Here is a 16,251-nt window from a genome sequence, read left to right as displayed (position 1 = left end):
AAGAAGCCAGTGTCCTTGGCTTCTTCTGCCAAATGGCTTCACCTCCTCTGTCCGTGACTTCACCTCAAGTGGCAGAGGTGGTGTACTGACTGCTCCTTGGGCTGCGGAGGGTACATGAAGACGAGCAAAGGCAGCGTTGCCAAAATCAGCTGATAGCTGGCAGAAGCAGTGCATGAGGGATTTCTTAACATGGCCCTGGCTTTTTGTCTTCCACCCATCAGGCCAATGCAGATTCCTTTATGTTGCTCCCTTATGCCTCAACATCTACAAAGCAAAAATGAGCAGGAATAAGCTTTTCCTCCCTACTGCCCCCAGCCCTTATCAGCATGACCACTCACTGTGAAGCTGGGTTTCACAGAGCACGGGCCCAGCCTTATCACCATCCTTTGAGAGAAGCAGAGGGTAACAGCCACCCTAGATACTGTGTTAACGCACACATTGTATGTTTGCAGCTCAGCCTTGATTGAAGACAATCAGAACAAAATAAGAAGGAGACGATAAAATACCTCACTGTGATGATATCATGCCTAAATATTTTGCATTGATTGAATGCTTTCATTTCCTGTGAGTGTTAACTAATGATTCTTTGTTAATTAAGTAGGGAGAAGGGGATCAATCCTGAAAATAATTTGCTACTGGTGTCTCTGTAAGATCTCCACACAACTGTTAAGATGCCTTCCTACAAATTTTCCTACCTAAATCCTCACTGCAGAGTCAGAGACAAATTGCTGGGGCTGATGAACTGGTATACACGACACTGCAGGGCTGCCTAAACTTTGGGGATGAAAATGAAAGCCAATTCTTAAGCTGATTTTTTTTTTTTAAAGGTAAAATGTTAATACTGTCTTTGAAGAAAGTCTGGAACCATTTGTTTCATGCAAAACACTGGAAGGATAAGAAGAATTCCTTAGCTCAGTTCAGAATTCATCAACCCAGACGTAATTCTGCATCCTGAATTGAGTAAGAATTGGAGGAAAAATAGCAGAAAGGAAATATCCAGGTCTGCTGAGGTCTTGGCTGAGCTGCTGCTGTTCTCCTCCTCAAGCAGAGAAGCTGCGGAGGATGCTGATTGCGTTTTCTTCTGTCCTACAGCAAAGGGATGTTCATAGCAACCCATACGCAGGATGCAGTGCTCTTTTTTTTTCTGATAACACTCTGCAGATAGAGGGACTTGGGTGACTCTATAAATACTTAATAGGTAAGATATATAATAAAAGCACAGTTTTGTCCTCAAGTCCCTGGACAACCTTCTCCTCACCTTCAGTTGTGTACTTGCAGTCACATACCTGCATAGCTAGCTTGCTTTCCTGCTGCTTTCCCCCTGTTTCAGTTGTTCCTCCCTCCCACCTGGTCTGGGAACAACCAGGGTTACCTTACCTTACTCAAACAGTCTTGAAGTTACTAACCCAACTGTTTTTCTCACTAAGTTGAGAAAGGGCATACCACAATGCAGGGGCTTCTTATAAATAGAGTGTGTGAGCAGAAATTCAGCATAACCGGCTTTTTCCATTTTCCTGTTTTGGAAGGACAAAATAATACTCAGTTTCATGTGAATCATAGTGAAGTGCACAACACCTTAATCCTGCATCTTTATGTAGGCTGAGCTCAAAGAACGTCAGAAAGAGTTTCATAGGTAGTCAATGCAAAATAAAACAAATAAACCGCGAGACTCACACTTGTCCTGCTTGTGCTTGATCATCAGTATATTCTGTTGTTTTTAACCCTGTTCTAAGAACATGAGAGACCTAGGGGATCTAGTCAGCCGTGTGTTGGTTTCCCTCCTCCTGCATCTGCTGAGCACATTGGCTGTTGTGAATCTGGTATGAAAGGGAGCAGAAATCTCCAACTTGTCCCAAGGGTGAGAAGAAAACCAAAAGAGAGCCTCTGCTGAGGGAACACCAGGCAGTGTACAGCCGTCACCAGACAGTGCTTGGCAGCTGCCAGTGCTTACTGACTCAGCATGTACAGCTCCTGCAACACAGCTTCTCCTTGCCCAGTGCAACTGGAAAGGACTACAGAGAGGAAAGGATTGCAGTGTCATTGGGACGAACAGGAGACAGAAGAGAGAACCAAAGATAACAAGAACTGATCAGTTCTGCCTTACCGCTGCTTATTATATGGAATCACTTTTTCTCTTCCATCCATGTTGCTCAGCTGTTTCCACAGCGGGTTTTCTCATATACTTGCACAAGATCTTATAGCTACCTCTTTACCACTACTGCAGACAGACAGACTCCTGAAAAAAATGAGTCACAACTATGAAGAGCAAGAGGGAGCGTATGACTACCTGAACTCCTTCTGTAAAGTAACTGGAGTCCATCGGAGCAAAAGAGCAATGCTGTATTGATGGCTCGGAACACCAAGCCTTTGCAGTGCAAGCAGGTAGTCTGCAGATAAAGGAGGTGAAAGCAGTCTGAGTTTTGCTTTTGTGTTTGGCTGATTTTGATTATGTGAAGTCTTCTGGGGTATGTGAAATCACTGTACAGATTGAGCTCTCTGTGACTGCCAAGTATGATGTGTCAATGTACTTATCAGTAGCAGAAACCAATAATGATAATGATATCAATGATTTATTTATTTATTTATTAACCAAACATCTTAGAAAAGCAGTTAGACTGAAGTAGTCAGCACTAAAGACCATCATATTGGATGAAGAATCCATTACTTAATAAAAGTTTTAAAAATAGGGCACTTTCCTTTTTCTATAGATGCTACTTCTAAAACACTTGGCAGAAACCTCCAGCCATCCCAGCTCCGAAGGCAGTGAAAACTGTGCCCTGTAAGGTTATCCACAGAGGTGATTTCCTATAATTCTGCAAACTCACTCACGTGAATAAACTATATACAAGCCTTTAAATGCTTGCAAGGTCAAGCCCTAAATACCTAAGCTATCTGCTTCAGTGGGATGGAGGAATTAGTCCTTTCTGGTCAGGAAATAGCTGATAACACTAAGTCTTTTATCCACTCATAATGCAGCATCTCAATATTTTTCAGCACTGCTGCACTAACTTTTGTAAAGGCTGTAAAATAAAAAAATGATTACACCCAAGTTAAGGGCACACATATGCAGTCCTACTGAAGAAAATGTGTTTTCTTCACAGTATATAAAGTAAGACAGTATTTATCAGAGGTCTAAAGGGAGAGTAACCTGACATTTCTGTTGTGGAAACAGCTAACAGGAGAAATTAACAACTTTCTAAGAGTTGTGTAAGTACATTGTATGCTATGGAGGCCCAGTGGGATTGCTGAGAAGAAATTTTTGCCCTAACACAAAGCTGCATTAAGCTCATGCAGCCATTTTTGCAGGTGCTGTACCCCTTGCAGAGTATGAGGATCATTACGTTTTGTATGAGCCTGCACAGGTGTTGCAGCAATATTTCATAGTTATATACAACCTCTGTCCAAAGAGCGCAAGCTGAAGGCTTGAATAAAGTGAATCAGTGGTGGTGGTGCTCCTGCTCTTTCTGCACAACCTGTTTCATGCTGGGGCTGTGCTTTTCATACTTTTCCAGGCCCTCCTGGTTGTTTTTTTTTTTTTTTTTCCCCTCAGAGGTTTTTAACACTCACACACGGGGAAGAGAAGATTCTGAGGATCATTAGCTGAGCATTTTCTTTAGGCAGAGGTGGTGAGGTAATGCCAGCCACAGATGAGTTAAGTGGTTGCTCACTTGTACATGGAAACTAGAAGGCTGAGGGCAGAGGATCAATACTTCTGTTTTACATAGCCCTTGTTATGGCCTTTTTTTACTCGTCTTTAAGCCTTGCCTTACATGCTTTCTTCTCTTACAGCCTTTGTAAAGTTTTCTGTGGTCACTTGAAGAACTTAATTTCTTCTGAGCTTCCTCAGGCTGGAATAATTTTATTTATTTATTTATTTATTTATTCCTCTTTGACTAAGTAAGTCATCCCCAGTGCTGTAAACATTCCTTCCATCTCTTGCTATCCTCTTCCTCAGGTTGTTTCTCCTGTTAGAAAAGTTCAGCTCTCTGTGTGGAGAAGGTAACAGGAAGGACAGCGTAAGCCAGATGGTGGGCAGGACAGCTTCAGCCAGAGTGCTGGACAAAGAAAGACATCATGCTTTCTCTTTGAAAGACAAAACAGCTTCGAGGCTCTGCTTGCAGAAATGGCAGGTGCTTAGAGACACTCTTGTCCAGCCAAGCATTTACAGAGATGTGTGAGCACGTTGAGTAGGGCCCTGCTAGTGTGGTGACTTCAGATGGTCGTGTCCACACATGACATGTTCAGCTTGCAGCTATAGCAGTCAAATGTTTTGCCAGTAGGTTGGGTCAGCATAGTCCTATTTTCCCATTAAATAGGTCACAACATAGTTTTTTGGTTTGTGCTCCTGTTTACCACATTCTTACCCTGGCTGACAGATAGCCTGAAGGCACGATGTTGCAAAGGGGCAGTGGGGTGGCCACAGGCCCTCTGATGACAGATATTTCCCTCTTGCTCTGGGGTGGCCACACTGAAGTTTTAAGAAATATTTCCCTCTTGCTCTGGCACAGAGGTGCTGCTACAATGCCCTCTGTCCTTCCACGGTGGACAGAAGGTGGGAGGAGAGGGGCCAGGGCACGCTGTGCCCTGCAGTGTGGTGACTGCAGTGCTGTGCCCTGAGGAAGAGGCTGCAGCCCCTGCAGGGGTGTGCTCCACACCTCTGGAGGCCTCCCCTTGTTTTGCCAGGAAGCATACTGGCCACACAGGAAATCGGGTGTAATAGATATGTGGTTGTGTTGCGAAAAAACAAGACCACATGAAATCACCACATTTGTTTATCCTGCAAAATGGTCGGGAGAGAGGCCCCTCGACCCTTTCTAGAGGTGAATTGAACAGACTGTGCGTCCATGGGTGAGAATGGCCAAAGGAGAGACCGTCCCTCTCACCTCCCAAAGGCAGGTGTGCTGATCGGAGCTGAGGAAGGGCGGTAAAGCAGCCAAACAAAGGAGGAGTGTTGCAACACTCATTTTGAAATAAACCTGTTTGTGACGAGTGGTGACTCTGGTGATATGTATGCAATGATTCATACCAAAGTGCAGCACCTGCAGTTTTAGTCCGGATGATTTTTAGGACAGAAGCAGCAGCAAATGCACTTCTAACGTTTCGGGAACAAGAAGATGAGCATCGGGGTGGCCCCGGGTCTGCTGTTAACTTACTGCGGGGCGCGTGTGAGTGGCAGCAGGGCCATCCCTCCATGGCAAGGTGCAGCTGCCTTGTTTGCCTGGTGACAAAGAGGGGTCCACGAGGCTGTGTCTCTCTCAGTATCTCCTCTCTCTTTCATGTGGTAATTGCAATTGCAAGGAACTCCTACCTGGCATGCATTAGACCGCGTGAGGGCTCTTGGATATTGCCCTCAGAGAGTCCCTTGCACCACCTTCTGCTTCCCCTGGGTGACAAGGCATTTCTTATCTCTGTCTGTGCTGGGACAGCGTCTGCTGCTGTCTGAGGGCCCTGGGCACTCGTCGGCAGCCTCCTGACAGCAGTCTGTGCTGGCAGATGTGCACATTATTCCCTCAGTGCAGCTGATAAGCGAACTGCCACAGCCAGCAGGTCAGCGGTGGTTGCTGCTGTGCCTGGGGACAGCTTGGGTGTCTGCTCCCAGAAACCCACCCAGTTCCAGTGGGCTGCCAGGGCAGCAGCAGGCGGTAACACGGGGGACATTCACCGCTCCTCTGGGGCAGGCTGACGGCAGACACTTGACAGAAAGGTGTGGAGGCTTCAGGCTATGGGATCTGCAGAGTCCAGGAGGCCTTCACTCACTGTCCTGTGCTAAGTACCTGGGTGGTGACAATGCCTGCTTTACCGCCTGTCTTACCCAGTGAAACTGAGGTCAGGAAAGGAAGCGTCTGCAGGCTGCTTCCTCCAGGAAGATCTTTGCTTCCAACAAAATCTATAATACAGAGACTTCTGCACTCAGTCTTCACGGGTGTTTAGTGCAAATTTATTTATTTATTTATTTTCCTACAAGTGCTTAAAATACTTTAAAGTACAATCACGATCTTTTTTTTTTTTTTTATTTATTTATTTTTTTTTTTTTTTTTTTCTGTACTTAGCTTCTGGAGCTAATTTTGAATAGTCTAAACAAAACTCTCAGGGAAAAAAAATACAAAAGAGAAAAACAAACAAACAAACAAACAAACAAAAAAAACACAAGTTTGTTCAGAAAAAAATGCCATTCCAAATGCCTGGGATAACTGCTTGCTGTGGGGAGATGCCTTGCTGAGATTTTGCACTTCTCACCTGACTAAGTTTTGTCATGAAAGAATTTCTGTTTTTTTTCGTTTCCATGTCAGATAAGGAAGATAATCTATCATCTACGCCAATGCAGAATGTATCTCAGACCCTATCCAGTACTTTTTTTTTTTTTTTTTAACCACTGGAAATGTGAAGGCTGTACCTCTGCACTTTGGCAATGGCTGTGAAAATGGGTGTTACCTGCACCTGAAGCAATGCAAGTTCCCATGTCTGTCTCAAGCTTAACAGCTTTACCCCACAGCTCAGCCCAATGCTTCCTCCTTATTTATTTTGATGCTACATTTGCCTTATAAGTGAAGAGGAAAATAATTTGCAAGTACAGACTCTCAAAGCTATACTAATTTTTTTGTGTGTTTATTCCTTTTCCCCCCATACAGCAGTGTAAATAAAAGACAGAACCTAAAGGTGAATAAAAATCACAACCATATTTGTGTACTCCCTATTACTACATGTACTGACTATCTAAGGACACGGTGACTCTGGAAGTTGTGCATCGCTTCCCGTTCATGTGCAGTGTGACCAACCCAATCTTCAAAGCCAGTGCCCATGCAGAGAGCATCGTGGGGTGAGGGGAGTCCACTGCATCAGCAGCGTGTCTGCAGCAGATGCTGTTACACAGGAAATATCTTCTTCCCTGCAAGTGGAGCCAGGGGCAAAAGGAGAGGTACTGCATCCTTAGAGAGTCAACATCGCCCACTCAGAGAATAGCTCACCCTCACCTGCAGTTACAGTTTAGCTCTGATACTGGGAGTCTGGTACCCAGCTGCAGTATTTGGGGAACCTACTGTCCAAAACCCACCCTGACCCATGGTCACAGAAGACCTGGTGCTGGGTGCCAAGTTGTTTTCTGCTCCATCTCTTGGGGTGGTATCTTCTTGAGAAGGCAAATCCTGGAGCACAGCCCCTGGACATAGCTCATGCTGTGTATCTGCCTCCTCTTGGCATCCCCAGACACTATGAGGGTAAACGATGGAGGCATTATATGAACACTTATCTTCTGAAGCAGGGTCCTAGAGCATCCTTAAAATACCAGACAAAGAGCTTTCCAATTCACTTGCAAAACCAGTAAGTTTTTATTTTAATTAATGCTTTCCTAGGCTGAGTGATCTAGACTTGGGTCATGAGCACAGTGGTGCCAATTGGTATGCAAGAAATGGAAGATTGATACTTGCTTTGTAGCAGTTCTTTGATCTTTCAAATTCAATTTGCTCATTGTGTTGGCTTAAGAAGAATCATTTGTAAATCTGCTGCATAGCTGTAAAATCATTTTTCCTCCTTCTTATCTGACTAAATAGAAAGCAACAAATCCAAATGCCAACAGACTAAATATGGCTGCTGGGGATGATGAAAGAGATGAAGGGAGTCAGATGGCCAGACAGGTTTTACTCAGAAACGTTTAATGGGACAGTAGCAACATACTTCTCTGTGTTCTGCATCTCCATCCACACTTCCAGGTAGCCTCACTCACCCTGGCACTTGCTTTGTAGCAGCATTTAAAGCCCAGGCGCTGTTCAGCTGGGATGTTTGGCCCAGGGAAGTGGTGGAGTCACCATCCCTGGGGGTGTTTAAGGAAAGGTTGGACGTGGTGCTTAGGGACATGGTTTAGCGGGTGATATTGGTGGTAGGGGGGTGGCTGGACCAGATGATCTTGGAGGTCTTTTCCAGCCTTACTGATTACATGATTCTATGACAGTTCGGCCCACATCTCCATGTCTTTGATGGTGCTATGTGATTGTGCTCTGAGCAGAAGCAATGATCCTCCTCAGGCATACAGCTCCTTCTGTCCCGAGATTTCATGCGGCTGTAGGAAGGCGGCAGGGTGGTGCTGCCACCACCTTGACCACCAGGGTGGGCTGGGTTGGGGGTGTGCTCTGCCATGTTAGAGATCCCGTGTGTTTAGAGAGCTGCATTACGTGTCCTTCTCTGCCACGGGACTCTGACATCTGGCCAGGGTTTATCAGAGCCTGCGGAAACGCTGCTAGGTTAAACAACACTGACATCCAACCCTCACGGGGCTGTTCCAGTTTGGGCAGTGAGGTGGGTAAAATTGTCTTTCGAGGTAGAACAGAAACTCCTTCTGGGTGTGGTTTCCCAAGGAGCTGGGCTTGATCCTAACCAGCACTGCTGCTGAGAGCAGGTGGCCTGGCCCTTCCCCTCACCTGCAGCGCCTTCCTGCTCCATCAGGCCAAAGCCTGCAGGGCCAGCTGCCTGGGCACTAGTGCAGGCCCCACAGATGGCACCGTGGCGGAGAGGACAGGGCTTTGCCCTCAGCAACACGGCTTTGGGTTATCTCAAGGTACCTGAGGGAACATGCCCTCAAACCTTAAAGCATTCAGACCCGAGTGCTGACCTGAGGTATGGAGGAGTTCAGAGCAGCTGACACCAGATTCACCACCCTGCACGTACAAATCCTCTGTTTCTCTCTCTGCATTGCTTTGGAAATATTCTGGAATATTCAGTATAAAGATAGAAACAAGAAGAAAACAAAAGTCAGAAGCACAGGCGTTGCTGCAGTAGGGCAGCTGACCCCCTGAGCGTGGTTGCAACACCTGCGTGCACGAACTGCCCTGCAAACAACAGGCGCCAGCCCCGGGCAGATTTGCTGTTCGGTTGCCAGCAGTCTCCTGACTAAAAAGCAAGAACTGAGGCTTCACACGGTGGCTGTTGGCCAGCAGAGCACCTGTTCCTTTCTCTCTGCCCCACACATGTAGCTGGGCCAGCTGCCGAATGCTTGGCATTGTGTACTGTTTTCCCCCTGCCCTGCGTGGTGCTTCTTTTCCTGGAGCGCCTGGGCGCAGCACAGCAGGACACTGGCCGGGGTGGTGCAATAGGGCTCCCTCTTGCAGCCCTCATGGCCAGGACTGGGTGTACGGGGCTCTCCAGGAACCCACACGAGAGCACGGGTTGTGCTTAGAGTGCCCTGTTTTACTTCTCTGGTGCAAACACCTCGTGCTTGCCACTGCTGCCTTTCCAAGCCCCTGGCTGCATTGTAGCCTCTTGTGGGTAATGCAGAGGGTTTGCTCCTGCTGCCGTCCAAAACGCCTCTGCTCCCTGCAGAAAGTGGTGTAGACATTTCACAAAGGTGAGTGCCTTCAGTGTGCTTGCTAATCTGGCTATTTCAACACTTAATTATAACTGTATCCCCGCTCCCCACAGTGTTTTATTTACGCAGCTTCTCAGAGCTGGTCATCACAGATAGGCTTCAGGCAGCAGAGGTTAGGAGGAGCATTAGCTGGCTTCCCGGATTTGAAACAGTCCCTGAAGGTGGTGCCCCAATGGTCTAACAGTTGGAAGGAAGGACTACAGCTATTTGTGATACAGCTGAAGCCAGACAGCTTGTGCAATCTGTTCCACTTGCAAGAACACCAACCTTTTTGTGACCCTAGGCTCTAATTTCAGTCCTCAGTGTCTGAACACTGCACCTTTGATCAGCAGCTACTAGTACTTAACATCTCCAATCATTTGGCAAGGCAGAGGAGCCACCGTTTCCCTTATTTTTCTTGTTCCCTTTCTAATTCCATCACCAGCCCCCTTTGAAATCATCAACAGAAATAACCAGAGATGACAGAGAGTGCTCATTACGGTCCCTCGCCCTCACAGGAGCCTTACACCACAGCTCTCGCCTCTCCACTGGGGTGCTCGGGACAGCCCCGTGGCCAGGCCAGCTCTGCCCAGCAGGGATGATAGTGCTGCTTCCACCATGGTGCTGGGGAGCAGAAGGAAAGGACATGGCAAGAATCTGAGCCTGGCTCTATCATTGCACTGCGGCTGTAACGTGATTTGGACAACACTCCTCATCAACAATTTGATTCAAACACCAACAAGAGGAAGGACATCCTCACAATTAAGCATGTGTCAGATGAAAACTAAGCAGCAAAGGCAGTTTAATAATTGAGCACCACACCCTGCCTGATGGAGACAGAGAGAGTCAAGAAATCACGGTTGTTGGCAGTGCTAATGGAGGCTTTGTCTGAAATACAGGAACGTGGGCCTACACGGCATGTCTCTTGCTGGGACTTGTCAAGCACTGATAGTGCCCCAGAGCCACAAATGATAACCATGCCCGTGGGGAGACACAAGTGCCTTCTGGTTATTCTGTCAACCTAGCAGTGGTCCAACACAGAGACGCTTTTGCTGGGTAAATGCAGGAAACGTATTGCTACCAAACAGAGGAAAGAGAAGTCAGGCTTGTGCTTGGAGAGGCAGTGCTCTTGGATAATGTTTCCAATGAGCAGTTCCAGCCCAGTTTTTTAATAGTCACATTTCATTGTACACCACTGACCACTTCTACTACAAACTTTCTAGACTTTGTTACATTTCCTAGGATCAAAAAAGACAAATGACTTTACTTGTCAGATTTTTTTTTTGAAACTGGAATTTGCAGAAAGAGAATGAAAACAGCTTGTTGTTGAAACTGAAAGGCCTTGCTTGCACTGATCTTTCAGCTTCTCAAAATTGTCATTAGTGTACTGTTTGCACACTTTACTTTTTGAGGCCCAGCTCAGCTGGATAAACACATGGAGCTGCAGACAGATAACAGGAGTAAAAAATAGCCAGAGAAACGTAAGCCCTTGGATAAGACTAATGCTGGATCTGCAGATCAGTTCTCCTAAGCTAGAAATTGAAATCTTGGCTTCAGCCTAAGCAAAGTGCAGGTCTGGGCCTGGATGCTAGAAGCAGGGCTGAAGTGGGATGAGCAGCCTTTGCAGGTGTGCTGAGGTGTAGGAGGAACCCCAGGCTTTACTCATGCTGAGTACATGTGGATCCACGGGTCTTCCAATACCAGTCAGGGCAGGTGGCCCTCATCCATGTCTGCCCCTAATGCAGAGGCACGCGGGAGCTGTGACTGTACACAGATAGCAAGGACTAGAGGCTTCAGGTTGGCGGGAGGTTAAAGGAGGTTCTTATATCGGGTTTTGACAGTGATTCTGGTAGTGACAGAATAAGTTTGCATATTACTTCTCTTACTAGTCAGAGTAATGTTTGGAGGTAGTCTCTATTAGCAGCTTCCACAAGCAGAAAATTGCTGCCAAAGTTTATGGTTCTCCTCTGGGGAAAACTTTTATTTCAGAGATTTCATTGAAACCACATCCTAGAAACAATAACTGGAGACGGAGATGATAAAAGCCTGCTGAAAACTTTCTCGTGCAGACGTCTGCTGCCACCCTGCCACAGACCGTGTCTTGCAGCAGGCAGGCAGTGCCCTTTGCAGCAGCAGAGCTTCAAGGAGAAACGTGGGCCTGGGAGGGGAGTGGTGGAACCAGTGCTCTAGCACGAGGACCAGACACTAAGAAACTGAACATCCTTAGTGGAGCTCAATGCGTAAAACAAGCCAGAATTTCTCCTCATCACGTAAGCCTTTCTTTAGTGGCTTAGACTTTCAGCAGAGCTGTCTTAGCCACAGTGGTAATAAACAAGATAATCTGGACTACATATTGCTGAATAACTGCTGGGGAAGTGATTCCTCTCCTAACACTGCTTGACTTTTCCCCACGCTTGGAAAAATGCTGCCCCTGTTCTGCTATGCACAAATGAGCATAGGTCCCTGGGGAGTGAATGGCGAACAGGCAGGTAACGTGGTGGCTTTGCATTTGTTGTTACGCCTGCTCCGTATGCCCAAACCCAAGCCATCAGGTGAGGTTCATTTTCCTTAGAAGGCAGCAACCACCACTTTGCAGAACACCCCTGAGCCAGGTTATAAGGCTGGGATAAGAAGGTCATATGCTAGATCTGGGAATCCTCCTCCTGACAGCAACACTTCTAAGCCATGGGCCTTAATTCAGTTCCTGAAGCATACATTAAGACTGTGTTAATCCATGAGTTTAAACGTTGCACAGCTCCTTTCTGAGCCTCTGTTAGCAGACTGCTGCTGCAGGTCACTGCCTCAAGCTTCCTCTGCAATCCTTATTGCTACTCGACTGCCAGACCTAACAGCTGCAAGCAGTATTTCCTTCTGACTGTGAGCAACCAAGGAAATTTAGCCCATCCTATCTGGTACTAATTTGGCTACGGTGACTCATCCTCTTCCATGATCTCCAGGCTAATTGCTACAACGTCCTCCAGCCACCAACGTGATCCCTGGGGTTCTCTGGAAAATTTTGATCCAAAGTGCTCTGGTTGTAGGGAGTGGTACTTTGACTCCTTATTTATGAACAAATCAAATAATCTAATCCTAGCTGTCACATAGGTGGGATTACCTCCAAAGTAATCTCTTTCCTACCCCAGGAATGATGAAATCATCCACACAATGGGTTTGGGAATGAAGGAGCTAATTTTGTCCTGGAGCTCACCTGGGCTTGGCACTGGCTTTTGTGTGCACTGACTACATTGCCTTCAGCACAACATTCAAGACCTGTGCCCTCAGTTTTCCACAGTGATGAAAGCTTTGGCCTCAGCGGTAGCCAACTGCACTCAGCACTTTGCAGAGTAAACTTTTTTTTTTTTCTTTTTTTTTTTTTCTCATTTGCAACCAATAAAAAGTCAGAATCTGAAAAAAAACAAACAAAAAGAGATGTCAGTGCTGCCAAGTTGTAGGGCTTTGAAGGCAAATTTAGAGATAGCAGGACTTGTCGATATTCCACAGGTCCCAGCAGGTGACCTCTCTCCCTGCACTCACTTTGCTTATCTGACCCACTCTGCTAGGTACATTTCGGCTGGTGAACTGTCCTGCAGGGGGGATGCCCCTCTGAGACTTACTCACCCCTAGGAAGCAACAGACTGCAATGATGAAAGTATCCTTCCTCGTGGCCAAGCTAAACCAGCAGATTTTGCAATGGAAGGGGCAGCCGAAGAAGGGAAGCACACGGTGAGTCAGAGAGTCACACACACAGCCCTCTGACAGCCTCAGCACGGGCTGACACGACAGCCTGCCCTGCTTTCCTGGGCTCTGCTGAGAAAAGTGCAGCCCTGTGCACCACACGCCAGTCGGTGCCTCACGCCAGCCGTTACTCACGCATGCAAACTCTGCAGAAACGCAGCAGAAGCCTCTCCCAGTCTTCCTTTCTGCTTGGAGATGCGAGTGCCTGTTAGCTGCATGGATGTCCTGTGTCCATGCCAACAAGTCCCAGGTCCCGCAGCTCAGTCCCGATGTGCCCCATCTCAGCACAGGGCGGTGATTTTTCAGGCACATCCAGCCAGCACAGCAGCACGGCTGCGTTTTCAAGAATGATCTCTAAATATGCATGGTTTGGGTCTGGACCTCACCCAGGGCAGTCTGCTGGTGCAGAAGTGCTAAGCCATTTTGGTTAATGCAGGATTGAACCAGGTCCAGCTGAGGCACTCTTCCAGCTTTGAGTCAGCGTTTGCTGTTCGTCCACTGTTCCAGTAAAGCTTGTTATGGTAAACGGTGCCACCATACAGTCTTCTGTCTGTAGCTCAGCTGACTGCTGCAGACCTGAATTCATACATGCAAAGTCTGAGTGTCTTTGCTATAACCATTTAAGCACTTTGGAAACCAGAAGTACCTCAGAATTGCTAAAATCTTATTTTCTTCCTTTTTATTTATTTATTTATTTTATTTTATTTTATTTTATTTTATTTTATTATTATTATTTTTTATTATTGTTTTTTATTGTTTTTTTTATTACCTTGCTTTCCAAGACATGAAAACTGAGAAGAGACATAAGTGAATCTGTGGTCTTGTTTATTTATTTCTATATATATTTATTTTTTAACAAGCATAGTTCAAAGTCAAATAGAAATAGATTTTAATACTGTACCTAGTGCATTCAATCAACCTTCAAAGAGGACCATGCACCGCTCTGACTGCTCTGACCTGAAGAGAGGTTTCAGCACACAGCATGCGTTATTTAATTCTTTTGAAGGTTCAGCTTGGGCATTGCTCTTCCATTTCATTTGCAAAGCTGAATCAAAGAATGGCTTGGATTGGAAAGGACTTTAAAGATCATCTGATTCTCTCTGCCATGGGCAGGGACACCTCCCACCAGCCTAGGCTGCCCAAAGCCCCATCCAGCCTGGCCTTGGACACCTCCAGGGATGGGGCAGCCACAGCTTCTCTGGGCAGCCTGTGCCAGGGCCTCACCACCCTCTGAGTGAAGAATTTCCTCCTCGCATCTAAACTAAAGCTCCCCTCTTCTAGTTTAAAACCATCCCCCCCTGTCCTGTCATTGTCTGCCCATTCTGCCCATGTAAAAAGTCATTCTCCATCTTTTTTATGTCTGCTTTAAGTATTGAAAGGCTGCAGTGAGGTCATCCTGGAGCCATCTTTTCTCCAGACTGAACAACCCCAGCTCTCAGCCTTTCTTCAAAGGAGAGGTGCTCCAGCCCTCTCATCGTCTTTGTAGCCCTCCTCTGGGCCTGCTCTAACAGGTCCATGCCCTTCTTGTGCTGGGGGCCCCAGATCTGGATGCAGCACTCCAGGTGGGGCCTCCCAAGCGCAGAGCAGAGGGGCACAATCACCTCCCTCCACCTGCTGCCCACCCCTCTGTTGATGCAGCCCAGGACGCAGTTGGCCTTCTGGGCTGCAGGCACGCACTGCTGGCTCATGTGGAGCCTTTCATCCACCAGAACCCCCAAGTCCTTCTCTGCAGGGCTGCTCTCAGTGAGTTCTCCCAGTCTGTGCTCATGTCTGGGATTGCCCCCCCCCTCAAGTCCATCTCTCTTCGATGTGGAGATCAGAACATCATGTGGGACCCTGACACGGAAACAGCGACATGGTTCGTATCGAGGAATCTGTTTTCAGCAATGGTACAACACAGCTTCTTTGGTACAGAAAGGCTGCAGGGCACCAGCAGGGAACTTCTGCCGAGGCTGGGAAATGCAGCCAGCAGAGGATTTGGGCCTGGCATTGGCTCCAGTATGGGGAGCTGTAACAGCTTCACAGCTGCTCTGGGAAAGACCTGGCCATTTAGGGAGCAGGGTTCTGGCTCCTTGCTGAGCCTCCTGGCTCTGTCAGTCTCTGACATGAAGAGTTGCTAAATCCCCATAGTTTCATAACTCTTTCTCAATCATTTGAATCACAAGGATTCTGAAACCTATGGCTGTCTCTGGTTTACATCCTCTTAAGGCGAGAAGAGTAATTTATACCCACCTCCACCCAAGGATGCCCTTCTTGTCCCATCCTCAGGGATTTGCTTGCAGCCATTGATCTCTCCTGGCTTTCCAAATGTACCAGTTCGGTCAGCAGCAGAACTACACAGGGTCTAAAACCATTTCCTAGCATGACCGGCAGCAATATGAAACACTTTCCTACCCTATGTGTGCATGGTGCTGCACACCTGGGAAGAGAGACTCTACTTGGAAAAAATTACCTTCACCAAAATGCTCACTTCCTGCACACCCTGCTTTGACGATTTCTTCCGAATTTGAGTTCAGACGTCAGTAATAAACATTTCTGAACTGCAAGATCAGCTGTGTCTTGGCCTTGAGCAATTGTGTTGCAAGCTTGAGTTTGTCTCTTTATTGATTTTGTTGACAAAATGAACATTGGCACTAACTTCTGCATCATCAGCTTGCGTCTCAGCAGCTCTGCTCTGAAGCTACGAAGCACAAGGAACAGCGTTTTGATGGTTAGTGTCCAACCCCACCCGCTTTCCTGGCAGGAGCTGCGTTTGTGGTTGGCACAGTCAAACAATTTATATTTACAGATAAACTTTTTAATCATCCAAGACTGCCACTGCCCCCATTTTTAGAGTGAGTCAGGGCCAGTGCGTTTAAAATGCAGCTCTAAAAATTGTGGAGTGAAGCTGTGTAGCACTGACCAAGCAGAGAATCAATAAAACTGAAACAACTGAAGAGCATGTGGGATTCCCTTTGGTGTCACTTTGCTAAAGTTCTAGGTTCTTCTGTCAAAATCATCATTTAGGATGAATATGATTTTTTTTTTTTTTAATGAATTTCAGTAATATGACACATGATTTATAGGAACACAAGCCAAGTTATCCTATGACTGTGATTCACTTTCCTGAACCTATTACCATAAGAACTGTAAATGATGCAATAGGCATTTACTGCCAACTAAAGATCCATCGCAGCATCCAC

Source organism: Aythya fuligula, chromosome Z (assembly GCF_009819795.1).
Source record: "Aythya fuligula isolate bAytFul2 chromosome Z, bAytFul2.pri, whole genome shotgun sequence".
In the NCBI taxonomy this organism is placed as follows: domain Eukaryota; kingdom Metazoa; phylum Chordata; class Aves; order Anseriformes; family Anatidae; genus Aythya; species Aythya fuligula.
This window is presented reverse-complemented; position numbering follows the sequence as displayed.